We start from the raw sequence: 15,006 nt of genomic DNA, 5'->3' as shown, positions 1-15,006 counted from the left end.
ATCGGTTTGTGGTGGTAAATAGACTGCTACGAATAATATATACTTGTCCCGAAGCCACTCCTGCATTGTTTTGTATGTGTGCTTAGGGTTGTTGTCCTGTTGGAAGGTGAACCTTCGACACCGTCTGAGGTCCTGAGTGCTCTGGAGCAGGTTTTGATCAAGGACCTCTCTCTGTACTTTGCTCCGTAAATTTTTCCCTCGATCCTGACTAGTCTGGATGCTGCCACCACCATGGATCACCGTAGGGATGGTGCCAGGTTTCCTCCAGACGTGACACTTGGCATTCAGGCCAAAGAGTTCAATCTTGGTTCATCACACCACAGAATCTTGTTTCTCATGGTCTGAGAGTGCTTTGGGTGCCTTTTGGCAAACTCCAAGTGGACTGTCATGTGCCTTTCACTTAGGAGTGGCTTCTGTCTGGACACTCTACCATAAAGGCCTGATTGGTGAAGTGTTGCAGAGATGGTTGTCCTTCTGGAAGGTTCACCCATCTCCACAGAGGAACTCTGGAGCTCTGGCAGAGTGACCATCAGGTTCTTGGTCACCTGCCTGACCAAGGCCCTTCTCCCCCAATTGCTCAGTTTGGCCAGGCGGCCAGCTCTCGGAAGAGTCTTGGTGGTTCCAAACTTCTTCCATTTAAGAATGATGGAGGCCAATGTGTTCTTGAGGACCTTCAATGCTGCAGAAATGTTTTGGTACCCTTCCCCAGATCTGTGTCTCGACACAATGCTGTCTTGGCGCACTAGGACAATTCCTTCGACCTCATGGCTTGGTTTTTGCTCTGACATGCACTGTCAACTGTGGGACTTTATATAGACAGGTGTGTGACTTTCCAAATCATGTCCAATCAATTGACTTTACCACAGGTGGTCTCCAATCAAGTTGTAGAAACATCTCAAGGATGATCAATGGAAACAGGATGCACCTGAGCTCAATTTCGAGACACATATCAAAGGGTCTGAATATTATTTGTTTTATATACATTTGCAAATTTAAAAAAATAAAAACTGTTTTTTGCTTTGTCATTATTGGGTATTTTGTGTAGATTGATGAGGAAAAAACATTTTAGAATAAGGCTGTAATGTAACAAAATGTGGAAAAAATCAAAGGGGCTGAATACTTTCAGAATGCCCTGTATTCATAAAATTCTGTATCTCCACAAGGTTAAACAAAGAATTAGATTTCATCTCCTTCCTATAAGCCACATTTAGACTGTTATAGGCTACAAGAACAATGTCCATATCCGTATTTGCATATAGTTTATGAGTTGGCCCCACATATTTATGAACGGCTGTGCCTGATGTCTTTTGTGGTGGGCTGTCGCATTAATTGATATGATCTATTCAGGTGAGCGGACACCTGGGGTGGTTGAGTAATTAATTGCCCTTCATGCCCCCTCCCATACCCTATAATTATGTATTTATTTGTGACTCATTTGTATACAGGTAGACCAGAAAAGCTACATCCGAGATTGGCAGATGAGTGGCAACCCTGATTAGAAGCACTTAATGTTCATCGGTTGTTCTTTACAAATGCTGTTTTGAATTAAAGAAAATTGTACCTACACACTGAAGAAGGCTGTAAAGCCGAAACATCTGTGTATGCTATCCCTGATGCAGTGAGAGAAAAAAAGAATAATGGAGTAAGCTTTATGCAACATATTTTTAAGTGTGAACCCATGACACCTTTTTATTTGTTTGAATTTGCGGGTTTTACGCACCAGCCGAGCTTCTGGGAGAACGCAATGGTTCTCTTTTGATTAGTTACTCTCTAGTAAGACAAATGGGATGTTGTGAAGCACTTGGAGAATGACATTATTTCATATTTAAGGACTTTTAATTGCTGTCATCATTGTTTCTTATTGGACAAGAGAACCCTTCCTGTTTCCATCCATTTTCTTGGTTCGTTCACAGGAGACAGGACATAGGGGATGCAATGGAGATGAGCTAAGGTAGATGGGAAGTAGAGGCTCTTTCAATGTCTCAGTCACTTCCCTGTTTAATCAGACAAAAATATCACTCTCTCATCTTCTTGGTGATGAGCACACCACAATACAGCTCAGATCATATATATGCAACACCACAAGGCGGTCAAATCAGCTCATCAGAAAACATGAAAACAGTAGGGCAGATGGACAGTAGGATTTCCTCCCTCTCACTGCATTGGCCAGTACAGTAATCAATATGCTGGCTATTTGGGTTAGCCAGCAGCAACACTATGGTATAGCAATCTTGAGCTTTGTAAGAAACTCATAACTGTATCAGGCCGAATCTATCCCTCCTGTCTCAGTGTCCAGTGTGAATGAGAAACCAATCCAATCTCCTAAGAGTGTGATGGAGGTTGAGACCCTGGGATAGTGGGGAGGGGAAGATTAGTCACACACATTCTCTCTCTCTCTCTCTCACACTCACACACACACAAACACACTGTTATCCTCCCAGATTGGGAGCATGGTGACAAGGTGATCAACAGGGCTTAATCCGGAAAATGGAGCTGTTCTCAGAGCCAAATCAGACAAGGGGGAAGAAAAGCCAACATGTCACCTCCCTGAGGACTGATTATAACAAGGCTGGCAAGACGACAGAGCCAAAGAAATATGCAAGAAGAGAGAGAGCAGAGAATGTCAGAGAGCGATAGAGAGATGGATCGAAGAGGTTTCCAATCGGATGTGGAGAGGTTTGTTTTACCAGGAGGCTTGTATATAATAATCATGTGATCCTCTAAGTGGACGATAATAGTGTGTCCTCTCAGATGGGAAACTGGAGATGGAAGAGCCGTAATAAGGCATTAACTCGCCCCACCCAGTTCTTCTCAGTCACATAAAGGTACATACTGTACAGGCGACATTATGGGGATCAGAGCTCAAATCATGGTTTCCTGACTCAGCATGACTTTTCACACATCTACGAACCATTGGTGTCTCAAATCACAATACAGCCAAAGCCACCATTACAAGTCATCTAATTTCACCTCATTTAACGACTCTAAGGAATTAAAGAAAGGTTGCACATTAAATGTTGTTTGGGAAGACGAAACACCAGCTTCTGGGTCCAGTTTTAATTATGCATGTTGGTGCCGTTCATCTGCCAAGCTCACAGACCATCAATAAAAACAGAGGAGCCATGATTAATGCTTTGCATTCTTCAGCATTATTATCATCATCAGTATTTTCTCCAAGTGCGACCATTTTCCCTGACAGTCTCACGCCAGCTTCGGGGCTCATAACTCATATTCAAGGTTGCGATTGCCTTAAATCAAATGCAAAGTTTCCATCTCAAAACTTCAAACTATAATGGTTGCAGTGTTTATAAGGGGTCTTCATCAGAGGTTGTCCTCAAAAGAGACAACAAAGCCTCCCTCTCTCTTTCTCTCTCCCTATTTTCTCTCCCTCTTTATCTCTCTCTCCATTGAGGTGGGAGGTTAAATAAGGTTAGCGAGAGGCAGGCCTCAAAAGGTAACATTAACATTCTCACAACGTTTGAAGTGACAAAGACGATCAGAGTTGCTGCTGTGAGACCATTAATTCATGATCAACAACGCAGCTATCACAGGTCACACTCCCCGATCACACTCCCAGATGCAGTCTCCGTTTACGCCTGATCAATGTGTTAATATGAGATGATCTACCAATCAACGGGAGTGTTGGACCAGGAGAATGCTCCATCATGTGTGTGTGCGAAGTCCTCACAAGGAGAGTAAAACAATAAATATTAGGCTTTGGGGGTTAGGTTTAGGGTTAGAATTAGGGTTAGGGGTTAGATTAGGGTTAGGGGGTTAGACGTTTGGGGTTAAGTGTAACGGCTGTCTGAAGTAGTAGACCAAGGTGCAGTGTGTAATTTGTTCATCTTTTATTTTAGATGAAAAAAGGCAATTCACAAAGAAAAAACAGACGACCGCCAAACAGTCCTGTCAGGTATCCTAACACACTAAACAGAAAACATCTACCCACAAAACCCCAAGGAAAAACATGCTGCCTAAGTATGACTCCCAATCAGCAACAACGATGTACAGCTGTTCCTGATTGGGAGCCATACCAGGCCGAAACAAAGCAATCCCCAACATAGAAATACAGACATAGAATGCCCACCCAAATCACACCCTGACCAAACCTAAATAGAGACATAAAAAGGCTCTCTCAGGTCAGGGCGTGACATTAAGGTTAGGGTTAAGGTTAGGTTAATTTTAGGGAAAATAGGATTTTGAATGGGAATCAATTGTTTGGTTCCCACAAGGATAGTAAAACAAACGTGTGTGTGTGTGTGTCAGATGAATCGGTGTGAAACACACGCCCCGTAGATGACCTTTCACTTATCATAACTGGGTTACTCAAGCCTTTCGATGGAAAGGATTTGATAATGAATGGAGGATTTTAAAGAGCTGTTGGGAGTGAGAGAAAGAGGAGGAGAGGAGGAGGAGAAAGGAGGGCAGGCTGACTTTGAGTTGAAGAGCACTTAAATGGTTGTGAGGTCATTTGTCATTTGACAAAAGGAGGAGAAGGTCCTAGAGGGGATTTTGGTACCTCAGGTTGTAATGGTGTGATGTCACCATTGCTGAGCCAAAGGTCTATTTTTAGGTACGAGCGCACACACACGCCCACGTACAAACACACACAGTGGACGAGCAGGCAGCCTATTCTCAGGTTTCATTCCACTGGACAGGAGGACAGCTAGCCACGTGTTCGCACCCATTCACAGAAGGTCCCCGACGATACCTACCCTGTGAACATGAGGACCCATTTACCACAGAGAAACAGCTGCTGCTCCTCTCCACTCTCACACGCACACTTTCGCATAAACTCTTTCTCCCTCTCGCTCTCACACACAAACACGCTCATAACACACACACATTGCACACACTCACACACACTGAAGAGGTGTGGGCAGCCGAGAGAGGTTTGTCCTTAGGTGTTAATCAGTACAGGCAACTTCAACCAGAAAAGGTTCAATGTTCTGAGCACAAGGTCTTGGTAAGACATAATTGCCTCCTGTATAATAGACTTATAATAGAGTTATGTCATCATTTTTAGGGTTATAATCGAGTTCAACATAAAATGATTGGATTCAGTCCATGATATTGTAAAAAAATACCTTCAAAATGCATTTGATATGGCTGGGTGGGTGGGTTAAATCCAGCAAAATTGAGAGACAAATTTGAATCAGCATCTCTGAAATTGAGCTGACAGTCATTTACCTGCAGTGGCGTGTACTCATGGATGCCAAGGGAAGCCAGGCTTCCCCAAAAAATGTACCAAGAAAAAAAAAAGATAACAAATATTTATATATATTTTGTCTCTCAGTGTTTCATAATTTCCCTTCAATTCGCAAGAGGCTGAATGTATATCACCGGAGAAAGCATCCAAGTGAGCGAAACAGCTCGCCTCTGTCCCTGTATGTGAAGCCCATCTAGCTGATGTTGTCTGGTCAAAAATAATATGATATTGTTGCCGCCAGTGGTATTGAATAGAAGGGAAGCCAGCGAGCATTTGGCCTCCCTTGATAAAAATAAATACAAATAATACCCAGTCAGCGTTGAGCTAAACTGAGTGAGCTCAACTCTGAATGGTCCTGGCGCACCAAAAAAAAGCTTCAAGGGAAGCCAGTTTGGATTTAAATTCATACCAAATCACATCACACCAAACGCCAAACGTCATTTACAGAAAAAAAAACAATTGTTGCAATTAGTTGTGATATCTTCCGGTGGCTAGCTAGCTAAAATTGTCCCTTTCTCAAATTAACCATGGATGGAGATAGGGATTTGACTTGTGGTTTTACTTAATTCTCGGTACTGACCATTGATTATGACGGCAAATCTGATCCAATCATACATTGTGCCCCTGTCCTGAAAGGACGGAAGTTCAACATGTAGCTAGATGTAGTAGGCTAATATTAACTAACTGGCCTGGCTTTTTAGCCAGGTTGTCTGGACGACAAAAACTCAAAGCATGTACTTACTGTATGACAGAGTCATAGACAGTTTAGGCAACATGAAAGAGGAGGTTGGCAATGGCTTTTCTATACAACTAGGGTGTGCTAATGTGTTTTCTACTTGCATGCACACTGAACCTGAACTTCACCGGACAGAGCTTGCTCTCCGGCTTTGTGATGAAACAAAGGTGTGGTTGAATTTATTCTGCCAATGTGTCTTCTTATTGTCTCGGCCTTAGGCCTATATATCACGGTCGCAAGGAATGTGAACTAACAGGTTATAGAGCAAACAACACAATTATCACAACAAATAGATTGGGATGGAATTATCCTGGCTTGTCTTCAACAGTGAGTTTACCCACTCAGCGCTACTGTTTACCTGAGTGAAACGATAGCGGCATGATGGAGTACGCACTTCATCTGATAACAATCAAGCTTAATGTGATGTGAGTACAGAAAAGCCACTCCCACGAGTTGTCAGCTCTGTCTGCATACTGTAGTGTTATGCCTCATGTCCACCAGATGCATCAAACTCATTGCGTTCAGGCGGAAGTCATTCATTGTCAATGGAGCAGTCCGCAACGCTACGCTGGGGGTTCGCACTAGGCTGCGGTGCGTTCTGTGTTCTGCAAGCGTTCAATATTTTCAACTCGTGCGTTACTTTACCTTGCGGTGGTACAAACATAAGTACAGTCACAGACTCCAACTGGCTAGCTTTTAGCTAGTTGAAAAGTGAAGCACATGTGCATCAAGTATGGAAAATGCGGGTTGACAGCCGGCAAAACAAAACATAAATGCATCTGGTGGACATCAGGCGTTATAGATTGTAAAGTGGCCTATCACATCAAAGCTACATGATAAAATAAGTATTTCAAACTGACACAAAAGAGGGCTTTTTATATTCAAAATAGCTCTCTGACATGTCTATCAAGGTGTTAAATGTAGCTAGGCACGTGTTGTTGGAACACAGATATACACACCAAAAGCAGCATCATGCCGCAACGTGTTAAGGATCAATAAAATTCCACTTCAGAGGAGGTGTGAAGCATAAGACCTGACAAACGTTTAAGTGTCACAAGTTTACTCAGACATGATGTCACTATCACATATGCAGTACGCCCATATATCAGGGCTGTTCAATTCCCTGGAAGGCCAAAACACTGCTGGTTTTTTGTTTCTACTTGGTAGTTAATTGCACTCACCTGGTGTCCCAGGTCTGCTTCCCATTAGTTTACTGCATCATGCGAGGTTCTCATAACATTGTAACGGGCGTCGTATAGAGGGGACCAAGGCGCAGCGTGTTGAGTGCTCATATTGTATTTTAATGAAATCGAACACTTAGACAAATAAACAAAACGACAGCCAACAGTTCTGTCAGGTTACACAAACGAAACAGAAAACAACTACCCACGAAAACCAAGTGGGAAAAGGCTGCCTAAGTATGGCTTCCAATCAGAGAGAACGATAGACAGCTGCCTCTGAATGGAAACCATACCCGGCCAAAACATAGAAACAAACATAGAATGCCCACCCCATATCACACCCTGCCCTAACTAAACAGATAAAAACCAGCTCTCTTAGGTCAGGGCGTGACAGTACCCCCCCCCAAAGGTGCGGACTCCCGGCCGCAAACCTGAACCTATAGGGGAGGGTCCGGGTGGGCATCTGTACTTGGCGGTGGCTCTGGTTCAGGGCGTAGCACCCCCACTGCCCGCTGATCCCCTCGCTTCTGTGTGTCCGGAGGAACCAGACCGTGGATCATCGCCGGAGGCTTTGAAACGCCAACCGCCGCTGAAGACTCCGGGCTGAAGGCCGCCGCTGAAGACTCCGGGCTGAAGGCCGCCGCTGAAGACTCCGGGCTGCGGAGCGCCGCCGAAGACTCCGGGCTGCGGAGCGCCGCCGAAGACTCCGGGCTGCGGAGCGTGGCCGGAGGCTCCGGGCTGGGGAGCGTCGCCGGAGGCTCCGGACTGGAGAGCGTCGCCGGAGGCTCCGGACTGAGGAGCGTCGCCGGAGGCTCCGGACTGAGGAGCGTCGCCGGAGGCTCCGGACTGAGGAGCGTCGCCGGAGGCTCCGGACTGGAGAGCGTCATTGTAGGTTCCGGACTAGGGACCGTTGCTGCAGGCTCCATGCCATGGATCATCAATACAGGTTCCGCGCCATGGATCATCACTGGAGGCTTCGTGCCATGGATCATCTCTACAGGCTCCGGGCCATGGATCATCCCTACAGGCTTCTTGCCATGGATTATCCCTACAGGCTCCGGACCATGGATAATCCCTACAGGCTTCTTGCCATGGATTATCCCTACAGGCTCCGGGCCATGGATCATCACTGGAGGCTTCGTGCCATGGATCATCTCTACAAGCTTCGGATCATAGATTATCACTGGAGGCTTTTCTCGTGGAGCTGGAACAGGTCTCACCGGACTGGAGAGACGCACTGAGGACCAGGTGCGCAGAACTGGCACAGGGTATACTGGACCGTGGAGGCGCACTGGAGGGAGAGTGCGAGGAGCAGGCACCGGACGTACTGGGCTATGGAGGCGCACTGGATGGAGAGTGCGCACCGGACATACTGGGCTATGGAGGCGCACTGGAGGGAGAGTGCGAGGAACAGACACATGCTCCCCACGATAAGCACGGGGAGTTGGCTCAGGTCTCACCCCTGGCCCAGCCAAACTACCCTTGTGCCCCCCCAAAAAAACTTTTTGGGGGCTGCCTCTCGCTCTTCCCCGGTAGGCTCCGATACCTGTCCAAAACCTGGCCCCAAGTCCAGTTTCTCTTTTCAATCCACTCCTCCATTGACCAGGTATCCATCTCTGCCCGGGCATGCCGCTTGATCCAATCGTGGTGGGTAGTTCTGTAACGGTCGTCGTATAGAGGGGACCAAGGCGCAGCGTGTTGAGTGCTCATATTGTATTTTAATGAAATCACACTTAGACAAATAAACAAAACGACAGCCAACAGTTCTGTCAGGTTACACAAACGAAACAGAAAACAACTACCCACAAAACAGAAAACAACTACCCATGAAAACCAAGTGGGAAAAGGTTGCCTAAGTATGGCTTCCAATCAGAGACAACGATAGGCCTCTGATTGGAAACCATACCCGGCCAAAACATAGAAACACAAACATAGAATGCCCACCCCCTATCACACCCTGACCTAACTAAACAGAGAAAAAAACAGCTCTCTTAGGTCAGGGCATGACAAACATTGATATACCCCACAGTATAGAGTTAGAACTATTCTATTTTAAGAGCAGACCAATGACAAGTGGACACTGAAGACTTACTTAATAACTAAGACACCATCAAATGATGATCTAAGATGGCTGTTATGCAAGAAGGAAACTACTTGTATGTAAAACACACTGGACAGGAGTAAGAACCTGGGTATCTGCAAACTGAGCTCAAAGCTGAAGGATGCCTTGGTGGGGAATGTGGACCCACTTTAATTAACGCTGCCTGGGTGATTTTTCATCTTTCGTTATATAGACACAGTGGAGTGTGTCGAGTGAGTCCTCGTAAACCACCTTGGAGTGAGTCCTCACAAACCACCTTGGAGTTGAAGTGGGCGAAGTCCCCGCAAACCACCTTGGAGTGGGCCAACTCCCCATAAATCACACAAGAAAGTTCTGGTGACCTCGACAACTGCTGTGGGCTCCCACCGCTGTCTGGTGAAGGGCATGATGGGAGCTGGTCGACTGCTTGGGAGACAGCAGGCTACTTTTAATTTGGTTTGTGTCCTTAATAATGAGATTCAAATCCAAACAGAGGAAAGTGAACTGCCGCCAACCTTCAAAATTACCATAACGTTGACTCCAGCTATGGGGAGCAACCTGAAACGTTCACAAAACATTTTGCTCCAGCTGCGGAAGCAGAATGTGAGCCGTTTAAAGCCAATTCTTTGTCCTCTGTTGAGGTATTAAAGTTATTTTAAACTTCATAATCCCCCCATGAATGGCTGTGTTAAGAGGGCAGAAAACAAAGCGAGTTATCTTTTACAGGAGGAAGCTGGGATGGTGTATTTGTGTAATGAGAGGAGAGGATCTGAAGTGCTAAATGGTTATGATTCTGTGCATTGTAGGGTTTCATATCCTTGGAAACACATGCAGGGATGTTTTGATGATAAGCTAAGGGGAGCGCCCTTGGTACACGGACACTCAAACGTGAAATGTAACAAGTTTGTAGAGTGTCAAAGTGCCTGGCTGAATCTCCATCGACAGTCTTCATGCAAAGTGTGGCGATGTGAGGAAATACCATGCATCTCGAGTGGTGCAGCGGTCTAAGGCACTGCATCTCAGTGCATGCGGTGTCACTACAGTCCCTGGTTCAAATCCAGGCTGTATCACATCTGGGTGTGATTGGGAGTCCCATGCACAATTGGCCCAGCATTGTCCGGGTTTGGCCGGGGTAGGCTGTCATTGTAAATAAGAATTTGTTCTTAACTGACTTGCCTAGTTAAATAAAGGTTAAATGTAAAAAATCAAAAAAAAGTGATCTCTAAGAATATAAAAGGCCTTCAGGAAACTTTGCAGTACAATTTTTAAGAGGGTTTTTCATCCATCCACTAAGCTCCTCCCCATACACAGATTGGATGTGTGTGTATAGGTGTGGCCTGGTGAGTCGTGGCTGCTACCAGACTGGTGCCACTTGGTGCTGTGACACTGCAGGGGAGTGGTGACGGTCCAGAGTCACAACGTGAACTGTGATCATCTGTAGTCCCAAGCCTGCAGTAACAATATGTTATATATCTAAGCAATAAGCCCAGAGGGGTGTGGTCTATGGCCAATATACCACAGGTAAGGACTGTTCTTATGCACAACGCAACGGGGAGTACCTGGATACAGCCCTTAGCCATGGTATATTGGCCATATACCACAAACCTCAGAGGTGCTAGGGCCTCCCGTGTGGCACAGCGGTCTAAGGTACATCGCAGTGTTGAGGCGTCACTACAGCCTAGGGTTCGACCGGGAGTCCCATAGGGCGTCGTCTGGGTTATGGGAGGGTTTGTCCGGGGGGCTTTCCTTGGCTCTAACAACACCTTGTGGCAGGCCGGGCGCCTGCAAGCTGACCTAGGTTGTCAGTTGAACAGTGTTTCCTCAAACACATTGGTGTAGCTGGCTTTCGGGTTACACAAGAAGCAGCGCAACTTGGCGGGTTTCAGAGGATGCATGACTCGACCTTCGCCTTTCCCGAGCCCTTTGGGTAATTGCAGCGATGAGACAAGATCGTAATCGGGTGGCAATTCGGATATCATGAAAAGGGGCTAAAATGTAAAATATATTTAAATAAATAAATACATTTAAAAAAAGGTCAGAGGTGCCTTATTGCTATTATAAACTGCTTACCAAAGTAATTAGAAGAGTAAAAATAAATGTTTTGTCATACCCGTGGTATATACCACAGCTTTCAGCCAATCAGCATTCAGGGCTTGAACCACCCAGTTTATGTCTCATATACAACGGCTTTCAGCCAATCAGCATCCAGGATTTAAACTACCCGGTTTATAATATATTATATCATTTATATTATCAGTGTGCACAGTGTTCCATATCCTTGGAAACACATGCAGTGACATTTTGATGATGAGCTAAGGTGATCGCCCTTGGTACACTGCAGTGGTGTAAAGTACATAAGTAAGAAGTATAACTTTTTCCACCGCTGATACACTGACACTCAAACGTGAAACGCAATGAGTTTGTACAGTGTGAAAGAACCTGGGAGAATCTCCATCGACAGACCTCATGCATAGTGTGGCGATGTGAGTGGAATACCAGGCATCTCTAAGAATATATATATTTTTTAATAGGGTTTGTCATCCATATGCCCACTGAGCTCCTCCCCATAGACTGAAAACACTCCTTGGAGACTTAGCAAAAGAGTCTTTGATCTGAAAAATTAAAGAACAGTAATTGGGGTAGGCAGACTGTCAAGAGACATTGCGGTGTCAAACATCTCCTCTCTCCAATGTAGCTGTTGATCTTGTTAGAGTGAATAGAGCCTACAACAGACATGAGGCTCCCAGACACAACCAAAGAGGAGCTTCGTCCTTCCTGTGTGTTCCTTCCTCTCACTACACCTTCACCTGCAGAGAGAGACAGGATGTGTCCCAAATGGCACCCTATTCCCTCTATAGTGTACCACTTTTGACCAGGGTCCATAGTAGTGCACTATATAGGGAATGGGGTGCCATTTGAGATGCAACCTGACTAACACACCACCAATTACACCAGCTTACACATCTGCTGGGGCTGTCCACTCATTAGAACCACCAACTGTTAACACTGTGACATGCTTCCAAACGTTCATTTGTTATGTACGAGGAACTGGCGCGTAACAGTCATTAAAATCTTACGTCAAATTAAGGGAAAATCTGTCTCCCCATCTGAACACGTTTTCGACCACACACTTGTTGTAGGTGAAGAGCTATATCAGGAAGTGTGGGAGGCTGTTTGTTTTGGACGAGGCCCAAGAAGCCCAGTAGTGTAGGTTGTTTGATAAACAGCGTTGTCTTAGTTAAAGCGCTAATATGCAGACTGAGGAGAATTATTAGCTATAAAGTTAGCTTAGCGCCTGCAGAACAAAGAGTTTGTTTATGTCACTTTGGGTTTTAATGTGTGGGGAATAAGTCACAACGAACTTGATGATTAGTTATGTTAGCATCAATTACCTGTAGAAATGTATTGTCTATTTATACCATGGCATTGTTGAATATTTGTTTCTGATAGGCTTGAAGGGCATTCTAGAGTGTGCATTATTTAAGTAATAAGGCCCTCGGAGGTGTGGTATATGGCCAATATACCACGGCTAAAGGCTGTTCTTAAGCACGACGCAACGCAGAGTGCCTGGATAGCCATAGTATATTGGACATTTTCCACAAACCACCAAGGTGCCTTATTGCTATTATAAAATGGTTACCAAAGTAATTAGAGCAGTAAAAATACATGTTTGTCATACCCGTGGTATACGGTCTGATATACCACGGCTGTCAGCCAATCTGCATTCAGGGCTTGAACCATCCAGTTTATAATGCCATTTATACAACGGGTGGGTCTAATGCTGAATGCTGATTGGTTAAAACCGCATTACAGCCGGTGTCTATTCCACAAGTTACCACCATAGGCTAAATCTATGATGTTAAAATGCCTACTCTGTTCCATCTGACTGCGAAATATACTGTCTCATCAGCCCAGCCAAGCAATTTATAAACTTGATCTCCACTATAAAAAGCATCTTGATATTATCGCTAGACTAACATTTCATTTTCAACAGCAAAGGTTTGTATAAACCTTGCTGTCTGTCTCTCCGACATTTGCAACATTGTTTCAAAATTAAATAATGCACACTCTATCTTCCCAGCCATACTCCCAATGGGAAACCACCCACGCTGAACTCCACAGACAGACAGACAGACAGACAGACAGACAGACAGACAGACAGACAGACAGACAGACAGACAGACAGACAGACAGACAGACAGACAGACAGACAGACAGACAGACAGACAGACAGACAGACAGACAGACAGACAGACAGACACTCCTATGGCATGATGGAAAGCAATATAACAAGACTGGAGGAACAGGTGAGCGTCCAGGGGTGACCAGAGTGGCTAAACTCTCTGTCTGCAGCGAATTCTCAGAGTTACAGTACTAAGCAGGAAAACGTATAGGGCTAAACTCACAGTAGCATATAAACGTACTGTTTTTAAACAGTAAACAAAGACAGTAAACAAAGACACTGCATAAATGCTTTTCTTGGGGAGCGTCTGAAATGGCACCCTATTACCTATGGTGCACACAACATATGGAAGACATAAGAATTTCAGACACAGGGATGCATCCCAAATGGCACCCTATTCTCTACATAGTGCACTACTTTTAATCAGAGTCTTATGGGTCCTGGTCAAAAGTAGTACACTAAATAGGGAATAGAGTGCCATTTGGGAAACAACCACAGCCTTGGTTTGTTTGTGCTTGTTTGCTGCCCCCTCCTCCTCCGGGTGTTGCAGATGCAGGTCTTATAATGGAGTAGTGGTGCAGTGTTAAAGTATTTCACTATCTGTGCTCTTAGAGATTGGGTTCTGTTATAAAGTCCTTGTATTATTCAGTAGGCACAGGGAGACTGATTATTACCGATCACAGTCCATCCTCCCAATTTTGCATCCCAAATGGCATCATATTCCCTTTATAGTGCACTAATTTCTTGACCAAGGCCTTGGGATCTGGTCAAAAGTGTTGCACTGTAAAGGGAATAGGGTGCCGTTTGGGACGTAACCCCAAAGGCTGAGTCCAGCTATGCTAAATTATCTAGGCTAGAGCTAGCGTATACAGCCTCTGAACGGACTTGGTGCTATTAACAAGACCCGTTGTTCCCCCAGGTTTTTGCTTAGGCGAGATGCACAGGGGCCAAAAGGACCATTGAAAGCTGTGAACAGCAACATTTCCGATTGAATTTAAAACTATTTTGGAGGGATGCAGCTAGGTAGAGGCAGACCGCAATCGACTCACAAGGTTGGTGCAGTGGAGCAGGGTCATTCAATTTGTCCACATTTCATTGATCCTAAGCTCCGGCATGTAAACTGCTGTCATTTAAGTGGAAAGTGCTCCAAACGTTCCAATAAGACTACAAATCAGATTAATAATTAAAAATAACTAAATATGCCCAGTGTCCTCAGTCACAACTCTGGTTGTTTATGCAATTTCTCCTGTCTACAAAAAAATGAGGAAAGATAATATAATATGATAATATGGCGATGCTCTTTTTTATGCAGCAGATATGAAGGACAAATATAAATGTATATCTGAGGCAAGCTGCTGGGCCGACTCTGGTCTCCCAGTAGGATTGTATTAAGTCCCAGCAGGGTTAGAGTTCAGCGTGATCGTTTACAGTACTGTGGATCTAATGCATAGAACACTGTCTAATTTTCTCCCATATGGTAAATAGCTATTGTATTGCCTGTTGGGGCTTGGCGATAGATAATGAACGTTAACGTGATGACCTATGCATATAAGTGCGCCCTAATGGAAAAGGCTAAAAATGTGTGTTTTCCAAACGACACCCTTTTCTCTGTATAGT

The sequence above is a fragment of the Salmo salar genome, chromosome ssa02 (assembly GCF_905237065.1).
Source record: "Salmo salar chromosome ssa02, Ssal_v3.1, whole genome shotgun sequence".
Classification (NCBI taxonomy): Eukaryota; Metazoa; Chordata; class Actinopteri; order Salmoniformes; family Salmonidae; genus Salmo; species Salmo salar.
Note: the sequence above shows the minus strand (reverse complement) of the source record.